The 26,705-nt window shown below is 36.1% G+C and overlaps 1 protein-coding gene and 1 non-coding gene across 41 annotated transcripts in view; one reads left to right on the top strand and one right to left on the bottom strand.

Moving 5' to 3' along the window:
- LOC131691889 (dystonin) overlaps nt 1-26,705 on the bottom strand; it is a 458,938-nt gene that overhangs the window by 188,989 nt on the left and 243,244 nt on the right. The gene's annotated exons all lie outside the window — the stretch shown is intronic.
- Nucleotides 14,483-14,585, top strand: LOC131694366 (U6 spliceosomal RNA). Its single transcript, XR_009306479.1, has one exon. It is a non-coding gene; the product is annotated as a U6 spliceosomal RNA (small nuclear RNA).

Below are 26,705 nucleotides of genomic sequence, written 5' to 3'. Positions count from 1 at the left end.
TCCCTTTTTATGGATCATTCACACTGTTTTATGGATTTTCAGTTGTGTTTTATGGAACATGGACAACTTTTTTATGGATCGTTTTACAATTATTTATGGATTATTTTAAATATTTTATATGCAAAAGTACATTTTCCCTATACCTACTGTGTGCAAATTTTTACGGAAATCGGTTAAGCCGTTTGGGAGTCTATTAATCATATACATACAAACATTGACTTTTAAGTATATATATATATATATATATATATATATATATATATATATATATATATATATATATATATATATATATATATATATATATATATATATATATATATATATATATATATATATATATATATATATATATATATATATATATATATATATATATATATATATATATATATATATATATATATATATATATATATATATATACAGGGTGTTTGGTTCATGGTTAAGAATCTCTCGGGAGGTGATAGACTGCCGTATTTGGAGAAAAAGATTGTTCTACACATACCATCAAATCTCAACCGTTACAGAGTTATTGAACTTTTTGTGTAAAAAACTTATTTGTCTTAAAATACCTCTAACTTTAAAAGTATACTTTGTATTTTAAATGTTTTAGTTCCATTCGAAAGGTGAGAAAATTTTGCATTGAGTGATGCCCTCATATGTTTCAGCTAACGAGTTTAAGTAGCCTTTTCAAAGTAATTTATTGAAAATTAAACAATTTTAAACGATTTTTCGTTCATTTCTTGAAAATCCTAATAGTTAACCTCATCCTTTTAATAATTCAGATTGTTAGTCTTGGTGAGCTGCTTAATTCGTTCTTTGACATGATACACTTACCTTTTCTTATTTTCATGATTTTGGGTTATTCAACATGAATATTTTTATCTCATTTTCACTAGTACCAGCTCTAATTGAAAAATTATGGCACTTATTGTTCTTTTTTTCTTTTTATTCGAAAGCCAGAAAAATTTTACAGTGAAAAAAGTATTAATACCTTTCAGTTAAGTGAATTTAGCATTCTTTTAAAAGTAAATTAGTTTAAAGTTAGTGCTATTATTAGCATTTTCGTTAATTTTCTTAAAATAGTAAATAATAAACATCACCATTATTATCTTGGAAATAATGCATCTCAGCAAGTTTTACAGTTCTTTCTTTGACTCCATTCAATTATCTCTTTTGGTTTCGACGCAAAATCGTTTTAATCACATCGTTTCATATGCAAAAATAATGATTTCAAACCCACTACATTTGTGGCGAGCTCATGCTGTGTTAACTATTAAAAAGCAGCAAAATGAAAAGAGATATAGACAAAGTGTCTAATAAAAAGTTATAGAGAACATTAAGGGGCATCAAATGAACAATAGTTACGATAAATTTTGTTGATTAATAATTAGAATAATTAAAAAACTCTCCAAAAACACAAATTTTGAGTTATTTCGTTAGTAAAAAATCATTTAGTACACTTAACTAAAAGATATTTGTACATACACTGAAAGGATATTTTCTCAGCTTTCCAATGAAATCTTGTAAATAATGATATAAAGCATATTTTTTAGATTAGAGTCTTTTAAGCACTTGCATGTCGGTTACAGGAAAAGTATAGTAATGAAATTACAAAGAAATGTGAAGAGATAGGAATATGACGTCCAAGAACAAATTATGAATCGTCCTAAAACCCAACTTTTGGATAATAGATATTGCTATAATCATACTTCATTATTTCGAGAAAATTAGCAAGAACCTCCTCAAAAACACTAACCTTTAACTACTTTACAGCTAAAAGGTAATTAAAACTAATTACTTAAAATATATGAGAACACCATTCAATAGCAAATTTTCTCACCTTTCGAATGGAACTAAAACATTTAAAATACAAAGTATACTTTTAAAGTTAGAGGTATTTTAAGACAAATAGGTTTTTTTAACAAAAAGTTCAATAGCTCTGTAACGGTTGAGATTTGATGGTATGTGTAGAACAATTTTTTTCTCCAAATATGGCAGTCTATCACCCCCTGAGAGATTCTTAACCATGAACCAAACACCCTGTATATATATATATATATATATATATATATATATATATATATATATATATATATATATATATATATATATATATATATATATATATATATATATATATATATATATATATATATATATATATATATATATATATATATATATATATATATATATATATATATATATATATATATATATATATATATATATATATATATATATATATATATATATATATATATATATATATATATATATATATATATATATATATATATATATATATATATATATATATATATATATATATATATATATATATATATATATATATATATATATATATATATATATATATATATATATATATATATATATATATATATATATATATATATATATATATATATATATATATATATATATATATATATATATATATATATATATATATATATATATATATATATATATATATATATATATATATATATATATATATATAGATAGATAGATAGATAGATAGATAGATAGATAGATTTGTCTCAAAAATAATATGTCAAAATATAGAAGGCGACAATAATATATAAATGTTCAAATTTTCAATTAAACCGCAACGTATACCCTAAGTGTACTGAAAACATAACCCGTGTTTTTTTCGAAACTTTTTTGAGCTGGCCGGAAATGTAACTCGAACGAATGATTTTTGATAATTCTGAAATTTTTGCAGTATGTATAATCAAAATAGATTTCCCCAGCGACGTATGTAGGATTTTATTTTCTAATTGCATAATTATTTTTACGAAGCAATTTTGTGTCGATTTTTTGACATTTTAAGCGTTTTTTAGTTAAAAAGTGTGGCATTTCGTGAAAAATCTACGTACGTTGCTTGGTATGTTCTAAGGAATCGGAAAAACTTCAGTTTTAAGTTTTAGGTTAAAAATTATGGGAAATAGGTTTCCGGCCGTGAACCCTTTCTAAAAAACGCACCGTCGCATAACCGCCATCTTGTAACAAAAACCTTACACCTTTTTTCACCTCAGAAAAATCTCAACGACCTCGGCTGGGATTTAACCCAGACCAAATGGGATGGGTGGCGGTCACGCTTACCACTCAACCCCGGCGGCGCTACCAATTGTTTTAAACATTATCAAAACGTATTCTAATGCACTAAATTGTACATTAGAATAAGTTTTGATTGTGCAATTTTTATTTTTCCACACTATGATAAGTTCTTAACCCTCATTTTCAAGATGTATGTGTGTAGCATATGGCTACCGTTTGATTTTGATCTTTGCTCTTTAGTTGTGAAAATGGCATCGAAGCGAAAGGAGCAACTGAACTGTCACTCACGAAAAAAGTGCTCGGAAAAAGTTTGCCGAGAACCAGGACGATCGAGGGGAAATCGAAATCCGGAACCGCAAAACGACGAAAATGGCCAACTGTTTGTTGTAATAGAGAGATATTTCTAACCCGAAAAAAACAAGCAAGAACGCTAGAATCATAATGTAAGAATATATTCGCTCAAATGGCACGTTCCCCATATGTAGTCAGGGATTTGCGCCTTGCCTTATCTTCTCATCATGTCCCGAGCGGAATGAAAAGAGAAAGAAGAGGAATGAAGAGAAAGAAGAGGAATGGGAATGATGGGAAAAATAACAGCACAAAAACAAATAGCAGGTAAAATAAACCCACAAGTAGTTCAAATCGCCTGCGAGTAAGACTAAAGCTCTTTACCACATTGGATAAGAAACTTTAGTATGTCTCTGAGTTGCAGTCGTCCAAACGCGGTGTCGTCTATGTAAGAACAGCCCTAAGCTCGAAATCGCAATTGCGGTACTTCTGTGCCTGGTGTAGCTCATCCAACATTTGATTACTTTCTAGAAAGAATTAAAGAAGAACTGCAACAGGGTCAAAGCAACAGTCTAGGAATAGCATGATGCTTTGTGCAATTTTTATTTTTCCACACTATGATAAGTTTTTAAAATGACGCATGCATACCATTATTTTTAATAGTGGTGATCTACGCATAAACTAAAACTTGTTTTGAAAAGTACTGTTTGATTTTAGATACAAATGCAGGCATCTCTGCATTGATCCTACCAGTAATAAATATAAGATACTTCATCTAACCACTAGCCAACTATAACTGTAGAATCAAGAAGTTTGACACCCACTTCTAAATGGTTTGGGTATTTTTAACCACTTTTTGTATTGTATCTGTGTGGTCGAAATGCCCAGTGATACTCTTTATGACCATAAGTGATACAGGTTTATGAACACAGGTAATTTGATATCCATGTCGGTAGTATTTGGTTCATTTTGATATGGTGACTTCGCTCAAGTTTCAGAAGCTAATAGATGTGAACAATTAGAACAAAAGCATATTCCATGGCTATCAATAATCTGATACTGCGAAACTAAGAATGTTGATCGCTGTTATTATTTCAAAAAAGAAGAAAGTTCATTATTATTATTAGTCCAGGTGCAAATATTTAATTTGGGGAACCCGGGGCTGTTAAGACCGTGGGGGTAATTCAGACCAACAGTAAAATGGAAAGATATACTGACTGTCGCACATATTCATGGAAGCGCCATTCCGAAACATTAATTTTGACAGATGAATATCATTCTGCCCTTTTTGAGAAAGGAGATACAACGACTTTCATTTTTTCTCCATCTTCAAAAAAAAAAACATTTTAATCGTAAAACCGTGATTAAAGCAACAAATAAAAGTGAAAAAACCTGTTTTAATCCACCTAGCGGTGCAATTGTGCCTTTCTCAATCATGAACACGAGAATGTTTGCGTTGTTTATATTCATTAAAAGCTTTCAAATGCATATATTATATTTTATTATTACACATGACATGACAAATATACAAGAAAAGAAATCATTATTCGAGTTCTAAAATTTTGCAAAAGAAAAAACAGCCACGGTAACATTGAACTGAAAAAAGGTGCGAAATCGGCAAAGTCCCAAAAAGTCGATTTTCATAAAAAAAATTTCGTGGTAACATAAAATCTCGACGTTTCATGCATTTTAAAGATGTTTGGCATCAAAAATACGAATTCGATTACTGAAATTTCATGGGGTCCCCCCATTGAAACAAATTTTGAGTTCCGGTTTATATGGGAATTTCATATGTGACCGGACGGTTCAGTCTATATTTCCGGAACCATATAAGCAATCCGTGCGAAATTTTATAGACATCTGTTGGGATAACATAGCTATCATTTGGGACTAAGTTTGTGAAAATCGGCCCAACCATTTCCGAGAAACTGATATGAGTTTGTCAATTTTGAAAGATGGCCGCTTTTCCCGGGCACTTCCGGAACCGTCTATGATGGTCAATGTAGTCAAGTTTGTTTGGCCGTCGGTGACCTAGAACTGTAAATTTAAGTTGTTTGAGAGACATTTTAGGTAAATTTTTACCTTTTTTGCTTTCATCGGAGTATCGGTTTGAATCACAATTTGCTGTGTGATCGCACGCCACAACCCGTAACTCCGGAACCGGAAGTCGGTTCGGGATAAAATTTAATAGCCATTTACGGGAACGCAACATCTTTCATTTGAGACTAAGTTTGGTTGATTCAGTCTAGCCATCTCCGAGAAACCGATGTGACTGTTATTCTGAAATTGGATGCTTCCGCCGAGGCTTCCGGAACCGATTATGGTGGCCAATGTTACCAAAAAGACTTTGAATGACTGTTAGTGACCTAGTACTACAAATCCAAGCAGTTGTGGTCACATTCATTGCAGAATTTATTAAAATCGTCATTTTCTACGTGATCGTACTCATCACCCTGTAATTCCGGAACCCGACATTAGAAATTCAATAGCAGCCTATGGGAACGTTGCACCTTTCATTTGGGACTAAGTTTGTGAAAATCGGTTCGGCCATCTCTGAGAAAAATGAGTGACATTTTTGGTCACATACACACACGTACATACATACATACACACGCACAGACATGTGCCGAACTCGACGAACTGAATCGAATGGTATATGTCACTCGGCCCTCCGGGCTCCGTTAAATAGTCGGTTTTCAAAGCAATTGCAATACCTTTCTATTGAGAAAGGCAAAATAACAGGTGTCTTTAGGAAAGCTTGAGGCTCCTATTTTATAGAATGATTTTTGTTTGAGTGAAAACACAAGACGCTCACCATTTTAGTGCAAAGTGAGCGTACGGGGCTATTTGGACCCCCTATTCCATCAACCACCGTTCAGCGGCTTGCGGCTGAGCACACGATTGCACATACCACAGCAAAGAATGCGTCAATCGACAGCTGTGACAACCCGGATTAATTTTTTTTAATATGATTTTTTCTGTTTCTTAAGGCGTTTCTCCAATAAAGATTTCATGAGTAAACATAATTCCATTGTCAATAAAATTAAAAGAATTGATCGACTGAATTGCCCCTTAGGAAAGTCCTAATTACTCCTACATTATAAAAATATAGAAAAAGGTAGAGTTTTGTAAATCGTCGCCTAGCGCTGGAGTGGCGCAAATGATTTTTTATGGCTCCAAAATGTAGCTAAGTTTTCAAACTAACAATTAGGACCTTTGGCCGATTTTTTTCACATTTATCGACCTAAAAGTGCGATTTGTTTAGATAGGCCCGAATAGCCCCGGGTTCCCCTATACCATTCCCATAAGACCACAAGTTCATTATCGAGGAGAGGTCAAACAAGGCATTCCAACTCTCCTAGGTTGAGAAGAAAAACTTGATCAACAAGTTACAATGTGTACAGTGCAAAGGTGAAAAGAAACGCATACATGAATGGGAAGTATAAGACCACATATGTAATTATAATTCTGTCATAATCTAACACAACATAATAACCTGTCTATACTTACTTTAAAAATATAACAAAAACATACTTTAACTCAATAATTGTCGTGTAGTTACTATAAAAACTCAATAACTCATTTAACATCGTTGGCGTGCATTAGAGGATTTATGGGTACGATATAAGCAAAACAAGTTCCATAACGGCATTGTTCCGCTAATAATGGCCAATGTTTCAACTCGCCTTTGTTTCAACTCACTACGGTTTCCCCTAATGAAAGGGGCTTGCGACTTTCGCTTTCAATCATTCAATTTAATAAATACCAAAGCGAAAACAGGCACAAAAAATATTGAGGACAATCTGAGATTAGAAACAATATACTTCAATAAAAGCAAGTTACGAAATAGTTCACACAATTTGCAATTATAGTTTGGACGTATTTCTATTTCGTATAATCTTTTAACACGAAAAGTTTATCCGAACAACCATAAACAACCAACATCTAATATAATTTATTTTAAAATTTTATTACGGAAGATGATCTGCCAGGCCAATAAAATAATATCGCGCGTATTTTCCGCCATCGGTGGAAGTTTTGTTCATCTAAACAATTTGTTGTAACTCCAGGTAAACCAATTGTAAAACAACGTAAGATAACCAGCGAACTCTATGACAATTAGATCGGATTGCGAAACCGAGGGTCACAACTCTGCCTTCATGGTTATCAATGATGACTCGAAACAGAGTGACGGATTTCCCCACTGCCTAAAGCAGAATGTAACTAAATTTATCCAGGTAATATTATTCATTATTACTTAATATACTATCCTTGTTCAATGTTAATCCATATTATGAAGTAATTCAATAAACGATAAATCTGTGATAAATTCTCGGCAGCCGGCTGCCCAGAGCAATAAACACATGTATTATCATACTTCAGAGAGCTGCACAGATTGTATCACTTATCAAGGTGAATCCATATTTGTATAGCTCTTTACCACATCCTACTAAAAAAAAACTCCTTCCCGTGGCAAACGTGGAGATGCAGAGGTATACACGGTCTCGAAAGCAACCTGATGATGTAGTACTCCCAAGTATCATACAATTGGTTCAATATGCAATTTCAACAGGCTTTAATTGTTTGCACCATCACTAGGTTTTCGCATCACCTATGCATACAATATTTAGTTTTTCATTGCATGCATGTAAGCAATAACTCATATTGTAAGCTGTGAATAAAAGAAATCGATTTTCTTAGTATTCGTGATTTGTCCAGCGCACCAATGTCGCATAAAACATTTCTACTGCGGAAGAAGTATACCGAAGAACCGTATTGTAAGAAGGGTTTTAGATACGACAACTATCCGCGAACTATCAGCGAGGATTTCGAGATGTCACTGGCATCATAAGGGAAATTAGTGTGTGTCCCATGCGGAAAATGGCGAAAGAATATGGTATCAGTGACATTACTGCACGGAAGATCGTAAAGAAAGATCGTAGGTCGAAGTCGAGGACACGGACAATAACGCGCATGAGAACTAATCACATCCGGGAGTTACCAATAAAAAAGATTTTGAACTTCTTCAAGCGAATAAATCGTCGATCCTGTTCACGGACGACAATATGTTTATCGTCGATCCCATGTTTAATGTAAGAACCGACCGTTACGTTAGCTCTCTTCCGGTAACAGATATGGCGGACGAGTACAAAAATGTGTACTTGACAAAACATCCCGCTAGTATCATGATGCTTGTGTTGATCTGTATGGGTGGGGATGGTAAAAAAGTGTATCTGGTGTTCATTCCAGAAGACGACAAAGTGAATACGTCTAAATTTAAGTAAGTATGTTAACATTTGCCGTTCTGGGCGAAGGATATATCGCGAATCCAACTCCGATCTCAATGAATTGAATTATTTAATATGAGCCGTATCTGGAGAGATACGGACCGGATTATTACAACCTGTCGTGCGTTCCAAAAGCTTAAGACTTCAAGAAATCAAAACTAACATTTCTTACATCTTTGTAAATTTTTGCATTGCTCAATGGTGCAAACAATATCACGCATACGGCAATTACCAAACATTGGATTTTTATAGCATCACTTCAAAACCCTTAATGTAACCGTTTTTCCACTTACATAAAGCAACATCAAGCAACTGAAAGGAATAACACTTCACAACTACGGATTGCTTGCAAAATGAAATTCAAAGGCCAAACGGCAAAACAGTGGGCAACGAAGCGTGACATTATCTCGTATCGACTGCCCCCAAAAATGCCCGAATGACGCGCAACTCGAACGCACATCTAGGTCCATCCATTAAGACATAGCATTCCATTGTAACATTTGATACCGGTCTCTGAAACTCTAGCCGAAATGGAGGGAAGTGATCAAAACAAGCTTTTACTTTTACTGTAACCTATTTTTTGTCGTACACTCTACTACTGAAATTGCGGAATTGGCTATTAGGCTGTGATCGTTGAACTCACCTGCGAAGGGGTTCGGATCCCCCGCAAAAAGACACCAAATATACGTAATTTACCACCGTCAGCGTCTTTTGCCGTTTTTAACCGCACATTTCAACCAGCAGGCAGCAGTAACGAGGTGAAAGTGATCGTTGTTGGCACACGGGTAATTTAGGTTTCCCTCTCATTTTAGCGTGACAAAGATGTTCAATTTTTCTGCGGCATCTGATGGTTTCCACCGAAGACTTCAAGCATCAACGAAACTGTTGGCGCGATGATGTAAGCAGACCGGCAAAATTCACCAACAATTGTACTGTCGTTTTCAGCATTAGAGTGGCAATGCTATGCAAAGCTGGGCGACATTCGATAAAAACTTTTTGGACAAAGTAAAACGACCTGCAATTATCAACGGAAGAAGTGTGCGAAATTTCGTCAGGTGTTCATTGGAAGAAGGAAAGAAACGGTGCAAAATGTGAAGGATTGTAAAATTTGAACAATTGCAGGTAAAATTTGAACATTTTGTAACAGCCTTTCACGTAGATCGGAAGAGTTGGAATAATTTCTTCATTAAGCGTTTGAGTTTTGATTATAAGATCACCATGAAATTGACAGTTCTTGTTATTTAAGTTTTTGATGTTTGCAGATAAGGTAAAGGCTTCGAAAATGGCAACCACAGACGAATATTTATGAAGAACCCGAATTTTTTTTCCATGTTTGTCACTTAATAAAACTTGTCGATGCTTCTTGGACGACCTCAAAATGGTTAAAAACCGTAAGGAAATGAAAAGGTAAATAAAATCCATATTTTCAACTTTTTACTTGGAACCATATGTTTCCATCTTTGAATCTACTTTATGAAACTGTATTGTGAAAACCTTAAAGGGATCCTCTTATATAATTGTAACAAAAAGTACCTAATGTTCATTTTTTTTGAAGCAGTAAAATGACTTAGATATGTACGCTATTCTGCAAAATGTTTATTAAGGTTTCATCTATAAAATAAGTATTTTCGAGCGCAAGGTGTCAAAAATGGCGTCCAAAATGGCCGCTTTCTCGGAACAAGATTTTTTAAATCTCGGGCATTCTCATTATTGAACCATTCAACCAATCAACTTCAGGTTTTACCTGCCTACAAGAAGACAACATTCTCGGGCGCTGTAACCTATAAAATCGCAATATTTTGATCATTAACGATTTTTTACAGCCGGCCAAAGTGGAAAAATCATGTGAAAAAACGATACTTTTTTTCAAGTGGCCGCCATTTTGTTTCTATATCGAATTTTTTCATGTTTTTTAGGATGCCGCCTCTAGGGAATGCAATCTTCAAGATCGTTTTGGTTTGCTGCTTGTAGACCACGAATTGCGACCTGTATCGTGCCCGCAGATAAGGTCGGTTTTCAAAACACCTTTTGCTGGAGCCGCCATTTTGGACGCAATTTTTGACAACTTATACTCGAAAATTTTTATTTTATAGATGAAACCTTAATAAACATTTTGCAGAATAGCGCACATGACTAAGCCATTTTACTTCTTCAAAAAAAATTATCAAATATTAGGTACTTTTTGCACAATTATATAAGAGGACCCCCTTAAGCTTTCATAAATTTTTGAAAAGTTACAGGTAAACTTATGTAACGTTACAGATATTTTCTTCTTTAGAGCAATTTTAGCAAGATTGATTCAATTACGTCAAAATGGTGACCATCTTCGATTCTAATGAAATGTATGGGAGACTAATTATTTTCCACATGCAAAACAAAACGTTTTTCACTATGCTATATTTCACCCTAAGGAGGAAAATTTGGCAAAAACCAAAATTTCTCACCAGGGTGAAAATTTGTTGGTAAAAACCAGTCTTTGTACAGGAGGGCACAAATCCTTATTTCATACTTAGTTGCGTTTCGGCTTCGCCTCATCAGAAACCGACACTAACTTATTGTCGGAATAGATTAGCGCCGGCTTGACGCAAATCCCTTAAAACTAAAACACACTTTGTGTTTCAATCGAACGACTGATCAAACGTTATGTCCCGTTCGAGCAGAAGTTCTGTTTATGCCGATGAGACACAGTGAAGCCGAAACTTGTCTTGGCTTAGCAGGCCTATGCGAAAGCACTATGCTATACAAAACGTTTTTATTCACGAGTAATATTTTAGAAGAACGTATGAGATCTTGAATGCCCTACTTAAATATTGTTCGGAAATCGCCATAATTCTTCTTTTTAACTATTTTTTGGTGAAATTTTTCAAAAACTAAAATTTTTTGTTAAAAATTCAAATAACAACAAAAAACTATTTAATAAGTTTTTCCGTTAACGCAAGCTTGAAAATAGAGGAAACTGTAATTGCATTATAAAGAAGCTACCAGTAAAAAGTATGTTTAACAACAACTTTGTGTGCTTTTTGAATTTCATAGTATTTGGCAGACATAAAAACAACATTCTTATACAATATTACACTAAATTTCATTTCAAGCAAAATGCTCTTAGGAAAAATTTTCTAAAATAATTTAATTTCCTTTCAAAAAAATTATTAAACAGTGGATATACGCCCTTTCCCTAAGTTATTCAAAACTATCAAGCATAAAAAAATTGTTTTAAATATAAAGGCAACTAAAAAAAAATAAACAACAGTAAATGATTTGTATCCAAAATTATAAACATTTATTTAATTTGCAATAACTTTTAACAATGTACTTATAGAATGTACTTGAAAATGCTATTTCAATTCATGAAAAATGGTTCGTCAAAGTTTTCAAGTTATTTTTTCTTTCGACATAAAGTGTTACTTCATGAAATTATACGCATAGTTATACGCATTTCTTCATCAAGAACAATATGTTTTCAATATAAACATGAAGCTTCCTGTAAATACTTAGTTTTTAGATCAAGGATGTTTTGTGTACGACTGATCTGACATCTTTCCTTCAATAAAAATACACAACTGTAACGTAAAAGATTTTAGTTGTAACGTGACAGATCATTGAGAATACTCCATAAAATCGAAAAACAAGAGTTTTCAGAAAACCGATATTCCACACTCTTGTTAGTTTTCCAAGCTTCAACTTAGAACTGCATTCCAAACACCCGAAAACATTTATTGCGAATTCAGAAGTATGCTAGTTCTATGAGGGAGCTTGTAGTATTCATGACGTCATCTAGATCATCCAAAACAGGATCGTGATCCCAAATCCTGTATTTAAATTTATTTATCAAAAATAACTTTTTCAACAAGCTATACCTTTAGTTTTAGGAAATATTTGAGCTTGAGGTTGTGCGACCACCCCTGGCTGCTACTCCGTTATCGATCTGGACTAGCTGAAGTTGCACAGGGAATCAGTAGCTTAGGAGTAATGAAACATCATTCAATGTGCAACTCCTGGTATTCCCAAAGTTTTTATTTTATTAGACGTGACCACAGATTTTTTCACCTCAAAAAAATCTCAACGACCTTGGCTGGGATTGAACCCAGACCAAGTGGGATGGGTGGCGATCACGCTTACCATTCAACCATCGGCGCCTTTAATTTTAGGAAAGATTTGATCACAAAAATTCGGCTTTGTTGTTTCAGGTTCGCGATTAAGATGTGTATCGGTGAGATTTTGTTGCCCGATCATTTTACTTTTGATAGCAATGGTATTATAACTGTACCTTTGTACGTCTGCGGGGCTTGTGAGGATTAAAAAGGTTCATCTGAAATTCAGCGGGCCACATACGAGAAAGTATTTTTTTGTTCAAATTATTCGTATATGAGAATTAGCGTCGAATCCACGCGTTATTTATAAACTGGTAAAAGTCGCGTCTAATCTACAAAACTCTTAATCTGTGTGATCAGCACTACGTAACAACCTTGATTATTGGCCTTGTTATGTCTTAAAAGAACTGAAAGAATGTTGGTCCTAAAAAGAATAACATTATTTGAAAATCTTTTGCAGCTCTGTTCCGAAAATTATAGACTTTACAATACTGTACTTCAATTATAAGCTACTATCGTCTTCAAATTTAAATCTTCAGAGATCCTAAAAATACTAATTGAATAACACAAATAACAACAACACAAGTAACATTTAGGCACCATGGGGTGCCATATTAGTTAATTTAACACCCGTTGACCTTGGCTTGACTACGACTCGAGTCCGCCTCATTCGCCTGATGATCATTCAGGAATTCGCGAGCAAATCTACTTTTGCTCAGATATCCAGCGGACAAGTTCAATAACATGACCTGTGATCGAAGCTCAATTTGGCGGCCAAAGGCTCCAAAATAACTCCGGTGAGCAATAATTTGCCCGCGATCCGGTTCGTTCAATGACCGAAACCGCAGCGCACCCGCAGAAAACCGTGTAGACCACTGTCAAGATAAGTGATTGTGCCGTTTGTGTGTCATCTAAGACCGACACGTCTTGCGTCTCGAGGTCTGTTTTGGTTTCTAATTTTTCGCCTTTTCGGTTTTATTTACAAATGGAACAAGATAGCGCACGAGCGACAAAGTCTGGATGTGTGTATATGCTCAGGTCGGCGAATTCGTCCAGCTCTTTCAAACCGGATTGGGGATTATTTGCATAAACAAAGGTTTGAATAATGATTCAAGCAAACAAAATATGGCGAAAGGTCGACAACGATGGCGGGATACTTTACATGCTGTACAACATCAGATCGCGCCGTGAAGGGTACTTTTCTCGGTGTTGAACATGCCATCGGTACTTAGGTCAGATATTTAAGCTGCATACTGATCGCGGATGGTGTGGAACCTCTAATTAAAATGAAGGTTGGGGTTCCATATCAGCTATTTAGCTACATCGGAGTGATTGAGTGGTTGTTTTTTGTTTTTGAGAAGCCATATTTGCATTAGAAGTGAATGCATTCAATAGCTAGTGGAATGAACATTTCAAATTAAACTTTTCGATGATCCGTTCGAGGGTAGAATAATAGTAGTATTAAATAATTGAATATCTTTATAAAAATATAACTGAAAATAACTTTTCAGTTGGAAATTTTGAAAAAAAATTAGTTCGTGACTTAGAAGGAAAGCATTTTTAGTTAGTGAGCTACAAATTATAAATTGTAGCCAAATGTTAAAAAGGATGAGAAAACCGTAAGATTTCAATTTCAACACTTCTCTGTCGAAAATTAGCTCAATTAGCTTTGCTTATTGCTTGCTGCCACATTTTAGTCGAAGGCAACAGGGTGTTTTCTGTGTCCTAGATTCGGCTGGACATATACCAAAATTGGAACGATTCAGAGTAGATTAACCAAGTCCCTGCGCAAAGATGTTTTATGCGTCACTCGGAGCGATCATTTCCCAAGTGTTTTCGTTCTTTTGCGCGAGGAATATCGCGTCGTTTCAGAAAACAAAAAGGTTTCAGGGCTTCCAGAAAAGGAAACATGGAATGAAAAACGTTGAAAATCACATGGGAATTTTTTTAGTTCATGGATTCAACATTGTTTGGAAGGGACGAAAGTTAAACACAATCTACAAAATTCCTGGTCATTCCGATCAACAATCCCACTATAATGTAAATTTGCCCTGATCTAACGATGTTCCAATCAATTCCGCTTCTAGAATTGAGCATAAATTAGATTGTTGAGCCAGATCTACAGCGCAAGGCGTTACCTCTTAATTAGCAGCAGCAGCCATCTCGTATGCAACCAGCTGCATCCGGCACCGTCGGGCAGCATTGTTTGTTTTCCATGAACATAGCGTTCACCTACCCAGTTCTGGCAGCTGCATCTGCTGCATCCTCAGTACGGAAAAGTAAGCGATTCCGTTTGAATTCCGCGCTGCCGGTTCATTATGTTGTTTTTCGAGCTCACGGGGGGCTATTAATAAAATATGCCGTTTGTTTAGAATTTCATTATTTACTAAACAGTACCATACTGCACAACTGCGGGTTCGCGTCGCATCTGCCGATTAAAGCAGTTTCCTTCGGTTTAATGAACGAAGAAATCGGCGGACACACCTCAGACGTTGTAGACCTTTCAATTGTAGCAAGTATTCCAGTGCAGAAAACCATAATTAACTTCCTTGGAAGGGATAACTTTTATTTTTGTGATACAAATTGTTTTCCGGTTTTATTTCTTTATAAACATTTTTCCGTTGGTTCGACTCTAAGTAGCGCTATCTTTGTGTGCGCAGTGCAGTTTGAATATAAGGTATAGCATTTTTTTTATTGTTGGCTTCAAGGGCTACCAAAAATTCAAAAATCAAGAAAAAAATTTAAACACCCATTATTATCTGGAAAATAATGTAAAGTAGAACTGTGCAAAATTTCAAAAGGATTGGTCCAGTGGAGTTTGAGTTATGACTTAATCCGCAAAACATGCTTTTGACGAGGCGTCTACACTCGCTCAATTTTCAGTATTTTGCCATGAAATTTTAAAAAATATTGTTCAACTATGACATTATTGCATGGAAGTAGAATGAATATACCAACACTCTGTATCTTCAAAGTTCAATGACCATTTTCATATACTATTCTTCGAATTCGGTAATTTGGGACAATTTTTTGAGAGAGGTTTCTGTACCCATTCCCACGAAAACAGTACGAAATAATGAACTAGATTACTGCTCGGGTTAAAACCGTAACAACCACCCACCTACGATTGATTGTCTTTATCGCCGATGAAGCCAAATTTGCGCCGCGATTTGATTGCCCATAAACCGCCGCAGAACGCTGGGGGTTTAGTTTATACGTTAGTATTTATGTGTTAATTGAAATTATCTACTCATATCGCATGCGTTTATGGTTTTGATTGTCTCCCTCGTCTTACTTACTGGCCGGACAGAGGTGAATTCCAATACATGGATGGAAGTGTTATGGTAAAGTTTGAATAGCGTAGTCCGTAGGCTGTTAGTAATAGTAGCTATTCTCAAGTGAATTGATGATTTCACGCACCTCAGAGCGTAAATACAGAGCTGCAAGGTGATAATTTTGATAACTATAAATGTCGCATAAACAATGCTTGTTGTAAAATTAACTTGAAAACTTACACAACTAAATAATGAACAAACTCTATTTTCAGTGTTGCAATTGATTTTTTGGTTCGAATGATGTTGTTTATTAAGTGGAGAGGGCTGAGAGACATATTCAACAAAATTGATATATTGGAAGTTTATTCTTTCGTTTTTTTTTCTCTATGAATGTATTTCTCTGCCAGCATAGATTTTCCCAGAAAGTAACAAGATTTCTAAAGTTAAAACCAAAAATAATCCAAAGTGCATACATAACTTAAAAGGATTTCTGTTGAAATGTACAGATGGTAAGCTATTTCATAATTATGTTAAGGAAATCTTGTTAAAAGATCATAACGTTGGTGCGCAAGTGGTACGTGGTCCGATAAGAAGATAGAGAGGGGGATATTTTTTTTAGGATCTGCTTTGAAATAAGCGTGGAAAAAGACCTGAAAAACTAATATTGGTTAACCAAAACAAATAAGTTTTTTCTAAACAAAACAGCGTTCAAGCTACGAAATAGCCAAGAGCTTTAGCCATATCAGCTTACATTCTTTTCTTTTAAAAGCTTTGAAATGGATAATCGATCATCACATCAGGAACGATAGCTTAATTGTATATCCACTGTACAAAATGCAACATGCATATAAGTGTGGGAAATCCATGATCACTCTGCTTCATGGAGTATCTGCGTGTATCTCTGGTTGGACAAACGCAATGTTTAGTAAACGTATTCTTTTCTAGTCACTGAGACAGGAAGAAATAATACACTTGAGTATTTGCGGTTGTGGCGTTATGTCAGTTTTGCCCAACGGCTTGATAAGAAAACTCACTAAGCTTCCATGTCCAACCATCGATTACCAAATATTAATCACTAGACTTTGCGTCGGAGCAATCTTTGATTTAGAAAAGTCTTTGATTTAGAAGAAGCATTAAGAGCTGTCGAATAGTGCGTCGATAAGATAATTTATCAATTAACCCAAACAAAACTTCAATAGTTCTTTTCACGAAGAAGCGAATCAAGCCAAATGAAATACGTTGGAGTTACATTGGACTCCAAACTGAACTGATCTGCTCACATTGAATTCAGAGATAAGACAGCTTGTGTGGCCAGCGGGCAGTGCAGACGAAGTTTTGGAAAGGCCTGGTGTCTTAAAACCAAGAACATCTGTCGAATTTACATGACAATTGTACGTCCAATATTGTCATACGGATGCTTTGTGTAGTTGCATAGGGGAGAGGTGATGACGATAAAGCTAAACCATTTGCAAAAAATGGCGTTGATTGGTGCTTTCACGACAACTCCAACTGCCGTCTTCTAAATAAACCATTACACATACCTTAAACAAGAATCACTATCACGTGTGTACAAACTGCAGGTTACTGGTCTTTGCAACAGTTAACATGTTGATCTTGCTACCACTCATACGCGAAAGTGATCACAAATAGTTACATGGGGTGAAGAATTAAATTCATTATGACATGTCTAACTGGGTATATATCAGTTTAGGATCTCCAATGATATTAAAAACTTTAAATTTTTGCTCCCACGTTTATAAAAAAAATATGAAATATTCAGATATATGTGAAAATAATACTTGTAATTGAATATCAAACCATGAATTTCAAAAATTGTGACAAAAAAACTTAAAAAAATTTTGAGTTCTAGAGTGCCACGCACCAAACCTTCTTAACTTTATTGTGCATAGTTTAGACGGTGAAAAAAGTGCCTGTTCGTGCATTTTGGTTTGCACCTTTCTTTCTTATACATAGTTGAAGTTGGTTTAAAAAAATGTAAAAGTCTTCAATAACTTTTAAACGAATGAGCATTTTTACATGTAGTCTTCGGCAATATTATGTAGTTTTGATACCTACACATTTGTCTAGAACATAGTTTGCACGAAAAGTCACAATGAAAAAAGTTATATTAAAAAAACTAGATTTAAGGGGGTTGCCATAGAAAACGCCTTATAAATCGATAACCTTCAGTCCTACAAGCTCAAGTTCTTCAACAAAATTCTTCACCATGAGCATTTCTAAAACTTTGTCGAAGACACCAACTTTCTACCTCGTCAGGATAAAAAGTTATTTTTTTTAGTTTGATCATAGTAAGCCATGCCTAATTTCAATTGTTATCAGATTGTGGGGAATATTCATAAGAACAATTCTTCCAAAGACACCCTGTGAATATATTCGATGGTTTGGCCTCTAGTGAATTAAGTTCACGTTTTTGGCGTTTCCGACCACTGTGCGATGGCTCTCTGATGAAGGGACGTGCTGGTGCTGGTATCCACTGACGTGAAATGAGATTGGACCAGTCTCACTTGCTAGGTAGCTACCTGTACTGTATTCCAATCAGAAATCATCGCGAGTGTCAATGATCAAAGCAATATAGGGTTTATATCTACTTGAGTGAATCGAAAAATTAGAAAATTTTGTTTTCGTGTTTTCTTAATGTAATTTCCCCAAGAATGTGACTACAAAATTTCAAAAGAATCCGACTATAAGAACTGGACTTCCAGCACTAAAGACCTGAAGGTGTCCTGCAACCTAAGTGACTGTTCAATTTTTACGCGTTCAGAGTGTTCCCCAAAATATCAAATGCGCATATATTTAAATGCGCACCGAATGCTTGTTGATTCTGGATGTCACGTTCGTCAGAATGGACATTAGTGATAGTGCATTAATGATCTTTCGAAAAGTACGTTGCTTGAAAAATGTATTGGTGGATTCGCGTAGATCAATAACGAGAGCCTAAACTCATCTCGAAAATTAGTCCAAAGATCCTTCCTGGGCGTGTTATGCCAGTTGAAATATTATCTTTAACTTCCGCTTAAATTTTCAACAGAGAAAATGTTGCGGTTTTGAAGATATTACAGGCATTGGCGGGTATCTAGTTGTCCTAATGTCCATCGATTTGCTGCAAAAGAGGACGAGGCTAGCGGCTACTAAGGAGGAAAGAATGGCACTTAGTTAACATTAAAATGACATTCTTGCCCCTACTGCGGCCTCCGAAGATAGTCAATATGGCCTCGGAATAGATGACTCTATGTAGGTCGAATATTACTCATTTTAACATTGCACAATATTGACACGAAACTTTAAACGCAAATATCTCAAAATCGTGTTTTTCCGAAAACGTCTTCGCGGTGACAACGATTACTCGGCATATACTAAACCGATCGATTTGAATCCTTCTTCGTTTCATTTATTATTACAATGGCTTCTTCGTGAATGAAAGAATTTTTGTTTTGAGTATATTTCTATTTTTTAGACCAAAAAACTACTATTCTAAATATATTCCTTGTTTGGACGCAAGTCTTTGTTTTTTCCTTTCTTAAGGAATTTTGCCTTCTCAATAGAAAAGTATTGCAATTGCTCTGAAAACCGACTTTTTAACGGAGGCACGGAGGGCCGAGTGACATATACCATTCGATTCAGTTCGTCGAGTTCGGCAAATGTCTGTGAGTGTGTATGTATGTATGTATGTGTGTGTATGTGCGTCTGTATGTGTATGTGACCAAAAATGTCACCCATTTTTCTCAGAGATGGCTGAACCGATTTTAACAAACTTAGTCTCAAACGAAAGATACAACGTTTCCATAGGCTGCTATTGAATTTCTGATGGATCCGACTTCTGGTTCCGGAATTACAGGTTGGTGGTGAGCACGATCACGCAGAAAATGTCGATTTTAATAAATTCTGCAATGAATGTATAAAGGTGAAAAATTTTCCAAAATATAATCACAACGGCTCGATTTGTAGTATTAGGTCACTAACATCCATTCAAAGTTTTTTTGGCCACATTGGCCGCCATCATCGGTTCTGGAAGCCCCGGCGGAAGTATCCAAATACAAAATAACAGTCACATCGGTTTCTCGGAGATGGCTAGACCGATTCAACCAAACTTAGTCTCAAATGAAAGGTGTTGTGCCCCCGTAAATGGCTATTTAATTTCATCCCGATCCGACTTCCGGTTCCGGAGTTACAGGTTGTGGCGTGCGATCACATAGCAAATTGCGATTCAAACCGATACTCCGATGAAAGCAAAAAAGGTAAAAATTTCGCTAAAATGTCTCTCAAAAAACTTAGATTTGCTGTTCTAGGTCACCGACGGCCATCCTAACTTTCTTTGACTACATTGACCACCATAAACGGTTCCGGAAGTGCCCGGGAAAAGCGGCCATCTTTCAAAATTGACGAACTCACATCAGTTTCCCGGAAATGGTTGGGCCTATTTTCACAAACTTAGTTTCAAATGAAAGCTATAATATCTGTAGGGGTCCATAAAATTTCGTATAGACTGAAATATAGACTGAACCGTCCGGTCATATATGAAATTCCCACTCAAAAATTTTTTTTCAGATGGGGGACCCCATGAAATTTCAGAAATCGAGTTCGTATTTTTGATCTTTAAAATGCATGAAACGTCGAGATTTTATGTTATCTCGAAAAAAAATATTTTTATAAAAATCCACTTTTTGGGACACTCGCTCCTTTTTTTTCAATTCAATATTACCGTGGCTGTTTTTTCTTTTACAAAATTTTAGAACTCGAATAATGATTTCTTTTCTTGTATATTTGTCATGTCATGTATAATAATAAAATGTAATATTTGCATTTGAAAGCTTTTAATGAATATAAACAAGGCAAACATTCTCGTGTTCATGATTGAGTAAGGCACAATTGCATCGCTAGGTGGATTAAAACAGGTTTTTATGAACGTGTCCACTGGAAAACAGACAGAGGAAGAATGACCGGAACGATGAAAATGAAGAAACCGTGAAAATTCACCTTCATTGGAAACACTGAGAAAAGATATGTCCTCAAGCAGGAATCGAACCTGCGATCTCCCAGTCTCTAGTTGGGTGCGTTAACCACTCCGCCATCGAAGAACTGTGATGATGCCATCACATGTTCCCAACAGTTTTTGTGATGACCGCCGCAACCTCCAATACCTCCTAATTGACCCATCGACCCCCAATGTATCCTATAAGCAGATCGTCACCTCTCCCTCTCACCGATCGAGACTGTTGAAGTGCTGTGTCCGCTAGTTTGAATCATTTTGAAATTTTCCCATGCAACCGCGAGCCACTCTAATGTACACCCAAAACAACACGCTTACATGTTCTGTTTTGCGCCCGTAATCTCAAGCCTAAAAGCAATCCTTTTTGTACATGGAGCGATTCGAGCACAGTTAAATAATACAACGCTCTCGAATTTAAATTATCCGTTCATTATTGGTTCGCTCTAATTTCATGCATCGAACCGCAAATCTTGAACGAATCGTAAGATCTGACGAAGGGAGTTGTTTGATTTATGATCGGTTGTTCTATTGGAGCCGGAATTTTAACAGATTGCTTATCGAGTCGACTTTCTTATCGTTTTACTGGCTAGTGTCTTCAATTTCGAGCTTTTAAAAAGATTGAAATTGATTACTGGAAGTACTACCATATTGTTACTCAAATGTTATTTTCTCAATTAACGAACGAAACCTTCCCAAAGTATGCAAATGGTGTTTTCGTAACAAATGCTGTAAAACTTCAATAATGACATAACAGGAGTATCGTAACCACACTTCGGACATTTTAACCACTTTTAGCGCTGATATGGGTTATTTTGCTTGAGAAAGCAAAACGTCAATGAAAAAAGTAGATAATATATTTCGAACTTTTCATTTCAAAAATTAGAACCGGTTGACGACCAACCAAGCATGTCATGCTGACAGAAGTCAGCAGCATCAAACGATCTCTAAGTTCAGCACAAATATGAGATTCTTTTTTTCGAACCACCATAATCATCATAAAGAATAATTTGAAAATTTCTCATTCAAACATGTTATTTCAAATCTAATGATTCCGTTGAATATCATAAGATTTAAAATATCATGGCCGAAGTGCAGTAACGACACTCCGGTTATGTCACAGACAATATCCACCCATATTTTTTATTTTTCCTTCTCCACAGTAAGACCTGAGAAATCAATATAAATATACGATTAAATCGAAAAATTTATCAGACAGTGCAAAATCAAGTATAAACTATACTGCCGTTATAACCATATCTGTCCCATGTTCTATGGGATTCCCTATATACATGGGACAATTATGCTTAGAACGGCAGTATAGTGTTCTGAACATCAAATTCAGCATCAATCCTTGGTATCATTCGTGTATTACAGCGCTTATGGGATAACTAGAGAATTAGAACTATAAACAAAAAGCTTACATAGAAGTTTAGTTCTCCAGGAAAAAATTTAAAACAAGGGAATTGATTTAGCGTAGCTAGTAATACAATTGCTTTGTAGGCAGCTTATCAAAATTATGTTTCCAATCCCCACACATAGAGTGAACATTTTCTCTAACCCAAAAAGGCGGATGACCAAAATGCTAAAACCTCTGTAATTGAAACAAAAAAGTAGAAACGTGTGAAAACTAGAGAGCCATGATCGATATCCTTAAACTTGTGCACAAATTGAATCCAGCAGTTCGCAGCGGTTGGTCGTATAAATGCTCGGTGACCCCGCTCTGCCACCTACCGGGTAGGAAAATCAGATCTTCGCTTCGATCCGATTCAACCTTACTCCTGTTGCCTACCGGTGATCTGCGGAGATCGATCCGCGAGAGGGGCAGTAATTGCACAGATCGTTTCATCCACACCTCCTCCACGTGTGAGGGATAGCCATTGGATAGCAGTGTGACGAATACTATGCCTTTAATGACCGCACAGGTAGTGATTCGGTGAAAGATCGCTGATGAAGCGTGCTCGGGTCGAAAGTTTTCTTATTCGTTTGCAAGAAATATGCAAAAAGATCAAAGTCATCTCACGACGATCATGTTTGTGTGAGGCTTAAGCGAAGCCTTTTCCGATAGTGTGGATCATCATCATCATTATCATAATTATCAATGGCATCATCATGAGATTGCGGAAATGATAGACCAGCAGCTGATTGTTGTGTGCATATGGCATCCGCTGCGAGAAGCCACGGGACAGAACAAAGCTGCTAGGGTGCTCTACAGAGGCTAATGAGCAATTTGTGCAGCATCCGGAACGGTAGGCTTTTAACGGATTCGGCAGGTACAGGTAGGCGTGGGGTTACTATTGACGATTGAACGCTGTGCGCAATTATCTCGAGCAAAAATAACTGCAGTATCGCAAAACGGAATTTAGGCGTTGCATAAATATCCTTCGCGATCAGAACTATATTGAATATGCTAGAGTTGACTTTCACTTTTGAAGTAGAATACTTCTAACGTTTCAATATGGGGTCCCATTTCAAAAAATTCAGTTGAGAAATTTTCCCAGGTTTGAAATGCGAGTATCTTCCGTTCTACTGGACGAAATCGCAATATTTTTGCACTATCTGATCGGAAATTTGTGCACGTGTTTCGTATTAAATTTCGGAATTACTGCGACTACTACAAATAAACCAAAACAAGGATTTTCAGAAAATCCTTCGGAAACAGCGAGGAAAATGCGCAATTTGCCAGCATATCCCACGCAGAGCCGTCAAAAAGGAGCATGTAAGCGTTTCATTACATACGGGAATGTTATATATACAGGTCACACGAGCTTGTTTTGTATCAGTGGGTGCTCGCTTACCACACGAGCAACATGCTCGTCCGGACGGTACAATGAGCGGTATCATGTTTGCGTTCCCGTACCAAGCGTCATCGCAAGGTTCTTCGTGATAAAATCCAGGGAATCACCAAATTCGGCGTCTGGCTCGTCGTGGTGGTGTAAAATGCATCTCCAATTTAATCTACGAATGCTGATGGTGTGCAGAAAAATGTCATCCGAGATGCCGTGACCTACACTGAACACGCCAAGCGCAAAACCGCAATGAATGTCGTCTATACTCTGAAGCGGCAGGGACGCACTTTGTATGGATTTGGAAGTTGAAAAGGTAGAACTCACTTGTATCATTATAAAAAAGGCCCTTTTCAGGGCCACCAAAACCATTTCAAAGAATAAGTTTGCATTTTCTGTTTCATGGACTGTTTCTCCCTGGAGAGCAATTTGGGTTAAACCCTAAATTATGATTTATTTCAGTACGTAAATTGCAAATATGGTCAGAAACAAACTGGAGTGAAGTGGAAAACATTTTTACTAGGCGCATTCAAAAAAGGTTTCAATTCTCAAACATTTTACCAAGGTGCCGTATTACATTACTCTCTTTACCCTGAGTGTTCGATAATCTCCGTAGTGGAAACACAATTTCAATTTTGTTCTTTATCAAAAATATGTGGTCGACCAACGAAGGGGTGGAGCTTCGAAGAACACATATTGAGGACAACACAAAAAAGGACGAGCTTACATTGTGCTGTAGTCAGGTATAAAAACTCAGCATGCTGTTGCTCACGCTCAGTTCGTTTCCAGCATCAGCATGCAGCAGTTCGTTTGCAGCATCTCCCGCAAAATTCAAACCGCCGTCCGTTTGCTGCTGTCAGAAGAGTTGGCCAAGCACGCCGTCTTCGATGGCACCAAAACTGTTACCATATACACCAGCACCAAGTAAATTTCGAACACTGCCCAAAGAAAAGGCCCTTTTCAGGGCCATCAATTTATCGACAAAGAATGAAATTGAAGTTTTGTTATTACAAGCATCAGCTTGTCAAGAGCGTTGGATGGTAAGTGAGCCACTTGTGAACAATACCGTCGCTTTCACGAGAATGGCACAAAATCAAAAGTTATTTGTGATTTATAGACATTTTAGTGTAATGATTCAATTTACAAAAATCGAACGTTTTCTAACGTTTCGATATAGGTGCTCCGTTTCAAAATTTTCGGCCAGAATGCTGCCTGTTTTTTCAAACGTGAAAATCTGCTGTTGTATTGAATGAAAACCTTCGATTTTTGCGCTGATTGGAAATAGTTGTGACTAATTCTGTAGAATGTACAATTACTGAAATAACGGATTTTGTGAAAGCAGTGGTTGGTCCGTACAATTCGATTCCAAGCGAGCCAGACTAGTTTTCGTTGGAAGGTCCACCTCTGACAATAGAAGTAAACTATTTTATTTTGAATTCAACTACAACTTCCTTGAAAACAGCACAGCTAAAAAACTTTTGGGAAAAACGCGCAAACCTAAGTTTTCCACTATAATGGAAACTGCCTGTGCCCAGCCGCACTGCATCATCAAGATTGATAGTAATTCAAGCCGGGAGGAAAGAGGTTGTAAGGCAATGGAAAACGAAAATTTCATTTATATCTTACTGGAATATAATTGGCTGGTCCTGAAAAGAACTTGTTGGTTTGTGGTTTATATTGGGTCACAATTTAGGCCTGCTCGATTGCTGATAGCTGTGAATTTCTCGCAGGGCGACAGTTTCTGTTCAGTAGTGATGAGGCTTCCTAACGCCAACCGCGACTGGGGCACTTTTTCACGGCCTTCGTTGCTTAGTGCTTGCGGGGAGGCTTTCCTCCGGTGGACTTACGAGCGGTATGTTTGGTACGGGCCATTTATCAACAAAGAATCGAATTGACATTTTGTTATTACAAGCAACCGAAAGTAGCTTGCCAAGAGCGTTCGATGGCAAGTGAGCTACTTGTGAACAATATAGTAGATTTCACGTAGAATGACACAAAATAAAAAGTTATCATTTGTGTGTTTGTTTACAGTTTCGTGTTTACTAGGCGCATTCAAAAACGGTTTCAATTCTCAAACATTTTACCAAAGTGCCGTATTACATTACTCTTTTTACCCTGAGTGTTCGATAACCTCCGTATTGGAAACACAATTTCAATTTTGTTCTTTATCAAAAATATGTGGTCGACCAACAAAGGGGTGGAGCTACGAAGAACACATATTGAGGACAACACAAAAAAGGACGAGCTTACATTGTGCTGTAGTCAGGTATAAAAACTCAGCATGCTGCTGTTCACGATCAGTTTGTTTGCAGCATCAGCATGCAGCAGTTTGTTTGCAGCATCTCCCGCAAAATTCAAACCGCCGTCCGTTTGCTGCTGTCAGAAGAGTTGGCCAAGCACGCCGTCTTCGATGGCACCAAGTAAATTTCGAACACTGCCCAAAGAAAAGGCCCTTTTCAGGGCCATCAATTTATCGACAAAGAATCGAATTGAAATTTTATTACAAGCATCAAAAAGTGGCTTGCCAAGAGCGTTGGATGGTAAGTGAGCCACTTGTGAACAATATCGTCGCTTTCAAGTCGAATGGCACAAAATAAAAAAGTTATTTGTGTGATTTGTAGACAGGTTAGTGTAATGATTCAATTTACAAAAATGTAGAATGTTCAATTACTGAAAATAACAGTTTTTGTGAAAGCAGTGGTTGGTCCATACAATTCGATTCCAAGCGAGCCAGACTAGTTTTCGTTGGAAGGTGCATCTCTGACAATAAAAATAAACTATTTTATTTTGAATTCAACTACAACTTCTTTGAAAACAACACAGCTAAAAACTTTTGGGAAAAACGCGCAAACCTAAATTTTCCACCATAATAAAAACTA

Source organism: Topomyia yanbarensis, chromosome 3, assembly GCF_030247195.1.
Source record: "Topomyia yanbarensis strain Yona2022 chromosome 3, ASM3024719v1, whole genome shotgun sequence".
NCBI lineage: Eukaryota > Metazoa > Arthropoda > Insecta > Diptera > Culicidae > Topomyia > Topomyia yanbarensis.
Note: the sequence above shows the minus strand (reverse complement) of the source record. Positions and strands in the feature narration are given on the sequence as shown.